Genomic DNA, 7,500 nt, shown 5'->3' with positions numbered 1-7,500 from the left:
AATTTTTGGGAATCTACACTAGCAAAATAGTAAGTTGCAGATCCACAGACTTATTTTAAGGGTCTGTGAAAATCTTTTGATTTTAAATGTATCACAAGAGAAAACCAGGTTTCTTTCCCTAACATTTTACTTGGTCAACCCCATACAAGTTAAGGTGTGAATAACAAAATAGGGATTTTCAAGGACGTAGCTATCAAATAAATCATAGTTTTAAAACATCGAATGACTTTGGTGGGGGGGGGGTCACCAGAATAAGTCAATAATCAAAGGGGTCCACAAGTATAATTTTGTTGGGAGGAGCCACTTGCCTAGATTAATAGAAGGAAGACCTTTCTTTTTTTCCGAGGTTTCATTCAGTGTGACTGACCCTTTCCTACATATATTTCTTAACTCTTTGGTGATGTTTGCACTCTCTCTACTCACATACATTCATCTATACATACACATATGCACGCACATTCTGTCTGTTTTCTACACACACACACACATTCTCTGTCTCTCTCTGTTTTTCCTCTCTCTCTCTCTCTCTCTCTCTTTCGCTCTTTCTTTCTCTCTCTCTGCTTGTATTTTCAAATGGTATGGATTCATATGGAATGATTTGGATCTTGTCTCCTTTTTTTCAAGGAACTTCTTAATTTCTTATATTCTTATTCTTACACTTATTGTTATGTATCATCTCTTCTTGTTTCTTATGCAACTCTTTACTATTATCCTTTCTCTTAAAAAACACCTGTTTTGGCCTCTCTTTTTCTCTTTCTCTTTCTTTCTCTCTCTCTCTCTCTCTCTCTCTCTCTCTCTCTCTGTGCTCTTCCTTTATATAAGCAATGTTTTTTATGAACCGAGTGTTAGGATTTTAATGTCAATGGTATTAGATTTCTTTGCTGTAAATTTCAGAAAAAAAGGGCAAAAGATGAACCACTTACATAACACTTAGCTTATGTTTACCAAACATTACCTAACATTTACCAAACACTTATCTAACACTTACCTAACATTTACCTAACATTACCTAACACTTATTTAACACTTACTGAACAGTTAGTCAATGCTTACCCAACACTTACACAACACTTATCTAACACTTACCAAACACTTATATAACACTTACTAAACAGTCAGTCAATACTTACTCAACACTTACTAAACAGTCAGTCAACACTTACCCAACACTTATCTAACACTTACTGAACAGTCAGCCAATGCTTACCCAACACTTACCAAACACTTATCTAACACTTACTAAACAGTCAGCTAATGCTTACCTAACACTCACCAAATACTTATCTAACACTTACTAAACAGTCAGCCAACACTTACCCAACACTTACCAAACACTTATCTAACACTTACTAAACAGTCAGCCAATACTTACCCAACACTTACACAACACTTATCTAACACTTACTAACCACTTAGCTAATGCTTACCTGACACTTACCAAACACTTAGCTAACCTTGAACCCATGAAAAACGAACCTTCACCAACTATTCTGCCTATATGTCTGTGCACACCTTTCAATGCAATGCATGCCAGAAGGTTGGCAAATCTAATGGAGACCTCAATTCACATTTTAAGATCCACAAAGATCTGAACTTATCCTCTGTTCTTGGTGGTCCATATTGGACATGTAATATATGTGGGGTGTCTTTTCAAAACATTGTTTGGTTTAAAAAGCCACATCAGATGCCATGATGGTTCTAAGGTGTAGGTACAGGAGGTGGTCAAACCACCACACATACATACATATACATATATATACATATATATATATATATATATATTATATAATTAGGGCTTAGTAAAATAAATTACTTTGCCACATACTGAACTTTCTAGAAATAGCAGCCAAAAAAGTTTTTTTAGCCATTTCCACTACTTAAAGAAAATTTCTCTCAGATAATGTAAATGGTCCTTTTACATACTGAATACTTGGTGAAATTGATTAATAACTAATTAATTTTACCCTCAATTGTTGATATATATATATATATATATAATATATATTAGATTATATATATATATATATATATATTATATAACATATATACATATATATATACATTGAATATTAAATTTCTTAAATATCTCTTAGAGATATGTGTGGGTGGAGCGATAGAGTGATTCTATACTGTCAACTTAATGTGACAGTTCCGTAAGAACACAGGAAATGTGTCAAGGCCGACAGGAAGTGTCGATGCTTCCTAGGGCTAAACAGTGGTGGTGTAATTCCCTTACGGGACTGTCACGTTAAGTTGACAGTATACAACCACTATATATATACATATATATATATATATATAATATATATGTAGACAACCACCATACATACATACACATATATATACATATATATACATACATACATATATACACATATATAAATATACATACAATATATATACATACATACATACATAAATACATACATACATACATACAAACATATATATACTACATATATATATAATATATATATATATTATATATATATATATATATATATATATGGTATTAGAATGTTGCAAGAAGAATCGCAAGCTGAATTCTTCAAGCCAAGCCGACTGGCAGGAGACCTGGAAGTTGACCAAAAACGAATTGGTGGGATAATCTCCATAGTCTTATTCGAAAGTGACAATAGCTGGGCAACAATATCTGCTCCAATGATTAGTGGTCACTTGGTCAGGGAATTCTCTGCAATGGTCAACAGTTGATGGCAAGGTGGGCTGTTACGGAAAGCACTATTGCAAGGTGTGTACGCGTGTGACCAGAGACCCCATGTAAAGTTTATTCCCGAAATTCCGTTGCCAGATCACCTGGCCCCCGTACCAGTGGCACGTAAAAAGCACCATCTGACCGTGGCCATTGCCAGCCTCGATTGGCCCCCGTGCCGGTGGCACGTAAAAAGCACCATCCGATTGTGGCCATTGCCAGCCCCACCTGGGCCCCGTGCCGGTGGCATGTAAAAAGCACCCACTACACTCACGGAGTGGTTGGCGTTAGGAAGGGCATCCAGCCGTAGAAACATTGCCAGATCAGACTAGGCCTGGTGCAGCCTTCTGGCTTCCCAGATCCCCGGTCGAACTGTCCAACCCATGCTAGCATGGAAAATGGACACTAAATGATGATGATGATGATCCCAATGCAAAGGACAATTATGGCCATGGCAACCATAATGTTCTGCGTGCTTGCTCTCTTAATGGGGCATTTGTCACATTCAGATTACTTTGCCTGTTGGAATGATGTAAGTACAAGTACAATGGTCTCAGTTGCCTGAGAGGGTTCCCGAGGGATCAATCCCCATGTTCTTCTCAGGAATAGGGGGTGAAAAAGGTGGCTGGATTGATGAATGGTCATCATCATCATTGTTCGACCGTGGTCGAGACAATGGAATTTACCATGCTACGCCAGACTTCACGGTCCATCATAGCATTATGGAGGTCCTGTTGCTGGATGCCTGTATCCCCAGGGATTACATCAGGGTAGGAGAGTGTGCGCCCTCTGGTATTGCGAGCTGGCAGAAACGTTAGCACGCCGGGCAGAATGCTTAGCGGTATTTCGTCTGCGTCACGTTGTGAGTTCAAATTCCACCGAGGTGACTTTGCCTTTCATCTTTTCGGGGTCAATAAATTAAGTACCAGTTACGCACTGAGGTCGATGTAATCGACTTAATACCTATGTCTGTCCTTGTTTAGCCCCTTGTGGGTAGTAAAGAAAAAGAAATAGGTATTTCGTCTGCCGTTACGTTCTGAGTTCAAATTCCGCCGAGGTCGACTTTGCCTTTCATCCTTTCGGGGTCGATAAATTAAGTACCAGTTACGCACTGAGGTCGATGTAATCGACTTAATACCTATGTCTGTCCTTGTTTAGCCCCTTGTGGGTAGTAAAGAAAAAGAAATAGGTATTTCGTCTGCCGTTACGTTCTGAGTTCAAATTCCGCCGAGGTCGACTTTGCCTTTCATCCTTTCGGGGTCGATAAATTAAGTACCAGTTACGCACTGAGGTCGATGTAATCGACTTAATACCTATGTCTGTCCTTGTTTAGCCCCTTGTGGGTAGTAAAGAAAAAGAAATAGGTATTTCGTCTGCCGTTACGTTCTGAGTTCAAATTCCGCCGAGGTCGACTTTGCCTTTCATCCTTTCGGGGTCGATAAATTAAGTATCAGTTACGCACTGGGATCGATGTAATCGACTTAATACCTATGTCTGTCCTTGTTTGTCCCCTCTATGTTTAGCCCTTTGTGGGTAATAAAGAAATAGGTATTGCAAGTAGATGGCTTCCAGATGAATGGTTGGCTGGTTGGATGGACGGATGAACATATTATGAAGTTCTTTGGGTTGGGCCCCATTATCTTAGAAAGTATGTTTTCCTCCTCAAAGTCCATTTAGCATGTCAAAGCTCTGTAGCCTGATTTCTGTGACTCATCGGAGTGACTAGGTGCATAAGTAACCCTCTCCTTCTCAGCCCATGTCCAGTAACAACTGATATTTTTCGAATGTACAATGCTCTTGCAATTAGCAATTAATTAGTCATTATCGTTTACCTCAACACTTCGAGTTTTTTTTTTTTTTAAATAATTGGATAGTCAGTGCAATACAAAAGACATCCGTAGTTTGAGTTTCTCATTAATCCAACACTCCACTCTCATAACTGCTCTCACATTTCCTCAATCACTCATCCTTTCTCTGTTTCCCTCTCTCTCTCTCTCTCTCTCTCACACATTCTCTTTCTTTCTTTAATCTTCACTCATCTTTTTTAAATACCTTCACTAAATTTTTATATATATATCCTTGCATATATCTACACACACACACACACGTACACACACGTACACACACACATATACCTGTATATATGTAAATATATCTATTATGTATGTATATATAGAATATGTGTGTGCATGTATGTATTTATATATATATATTTTACATATGAGCATGTATGAATATATATATAATATATATAATAAATTATATATGATATATTTATATATGTAGGTATATATATATACTATATATATATATATATATATATAATAGATATATGTATGTATATATATATATATATATATTATGGATATATGTATGTATATATATAATATAATATATGTATATATATATATATATATTCATACATGCTCATATGTAAGAATGTACATATTCATATGCACATATACACAGTTATCTGTGTGTGCATGCATAGGTATTCTTTCATATGTACAGTCATACATTTATATACACACACACATACACACACACACACACACAAATATATATACATACACATATTTTATCATATGAATGCTTCTTTTACAAGCACTTTTTTTTCTTTCTTGCTCAGTCACCATTTTCAGAAGAGCATCATTATTATTATTATTATTATTAACACTATTATCAACACTTATTAACTCTATTATTATTATTATTATTATTATCTGCAGCATTATCTTCACCTCTTTCACTCACTTTTGTTACTGATGCTTCAATTTATATAAAAAAAAGAAGATTGATAACAATACCAGCAGCTAAAAAAATAAAATATCAAAAGAAAAAAAAAAAGGGATTATGAATATGGCTGTTTTTTCACATTTGTATGTTTCATTGCAGGGGTGGGGATTCAGCCGTACTTGTACTTCATTGTTACTCTTTTTTATTGATAAATAAAGGGACAACGGGCACAGTTAAGTTTTGGATTCGAGTTTAAGACGATACCTGCTCCTCCACATTCCTCATATCATATTCTGAACTCTTACCACCTATCACAAAGCTACCTACCTCATTCCTACGCCATGTCATCCTCAACCAAATTCTTTCTTGTTTTGCAAGTTACTTGGTGACCTCACTGGTGCAGGTGCCACATAAAAAAAAGCACCAGTACATTCTGTAAAGTTGGTGTTAGGAAGGGCATCCAGCTGTAGAAGCTGGTATGCCATAGCAGATCTCAGAGGTTAGCACAGTCCTCTGGATCAGCAGTTCCTATTGAACTGTCCATCCCCATATTTCTTTACTAACCACAAGGGGCTAAACAGCATCGCCTTTAGTCGAACAAATTGACCCCAGGACTTATTCTTTGTAAGCCTAGTACTTATTCTATCGGTCTCTTTTGCTGAACCGTTAAGCTACGGGGACATAAACACACCAGCATCGGTTGTCAAGCGGTGTTTTTGGTGGGGATGGGGCAAACACAAGGGTGATGATGACCCTGATGAGTAGGCTTTGCAATTTGTCTAGCAAATCCACTCTCAAGGCTTTGGTCAGCCTGAGGCTATAGTAGTGGGACTGAACCCAGAACCATGTGGTTGGTAAGCAAGCTACTTACCACACAGCAACTCCTGTGCCTTTAAAAAAATATGGAATGCTTCACAAATTTGAGTGTCATCTTTGCACAGGGGACATGCTAATCTTCTCTGTATCGTTCCAAATTGCCGTGGCCATGATTGTCCTTCGTATTGGGACCATGTCTGGAATTTCAGTGGGAATAAACTTTAGTAGTTGTTGAAAATTAATTACTCTCCTTCTTCTTCTACTTCTTCTTCTTCTTCTCCTTCTCCTCCTCCTCCTCCTCCCACTCCTCCTCCTCCTCCTTCTTCTTCTTCTTCTTCTTCTCCTTTTTCTCCTCCTCCTCCTCCTTCTAAACGTTTCTGTCATTCTGTTCAGCATCCATGCTCTGCCCTTCACTCCCAGCTCACAATTTTTTGCTTCATATTCAATTGCATCGTTGTGTCCCGGTCGCGTGACATGAGGACTCAGGCACCAACCACATTCCCCCACGATTCTTCAGTGCTTTAACCATTATCTGTTGTTGTTATTTGTTCGCTTCTCACCATATTGTCTCCTCTCTGATATTATGTATCATATATATATGTGTGTGTGTGTGAGCGTATATATATATATATATATATATGTGTGTGTGTGTGTGTGTGTGCGTATACATATATGTGTGTGTGTACGTATATGTATATATATATATATATATATATATATATTTAAATATATCCATGTATATGTATATGGTATATATATATAATATGCTTATATATGTGTGTGTGTGTGCATGTGTATATTATATACATATATGTATGTGCGTGTATAAATTAATATATAGATGTACTTATATATATATATATATATATATAAAAGTTAATTGAGATACATATATATAAACATATATATATACATACATACATACATACATATATACATTATATATATATATATATATATATATATATATATATATATATATATATAGCTATATATATTCACATATATTTTTTAATTATATATATACATATACATATACATATATATATAATATATATATATATATATATATATATATATAATATATACAGTTGACTACTTTGCCATTATTTATGTTTCTTGCAAACAAAAGGGAACCCAAAAGAAGTCCAGTTCTCATTTGGTGCCTCTGCAATAAATGCTTCCATAGAATGTTTCGCATTAATCTTCCAGTGTGACTTCATTCCCAGAATGATTAT

General features: G+C 36.1%; 1 long non-coding RNA gene and 1 pseudogene across 1 annotated transcript in view; one reads left to right on the top strand and one right to left on the bottom strand.

Annotated features, from left to right (window-relative positions):
* LOC118761955 overlaps positions 1-7,500 on the top strand; it is an 18,978-nt gene that overhangs the window by 1,478 nt on the left and 10,000 nt on the right. The window lies entirely within an intron of this gene.
* LOC115231771 lies at positions 6,343-6,441 on the bottom strand (annotated as a pseudogene).

This window comes from Octopus sinensis, unplaced genomic scaffold (assembly GCF_006345805.1).
Source record: "Octopus sinensis unplaced genomic scaffold, ASM634580v1 Contig18806, whole genome shotgun sequence".
Lineage (NCBI taxonomy): Eukaryota > Metazoa > Mollusca > Cephalopoda > Octopoda > Octopodidae > Octopus > Octopus sinensis.
This window is presented reverse-complemented; position numbering and strand designations above follow the sequence as displayed.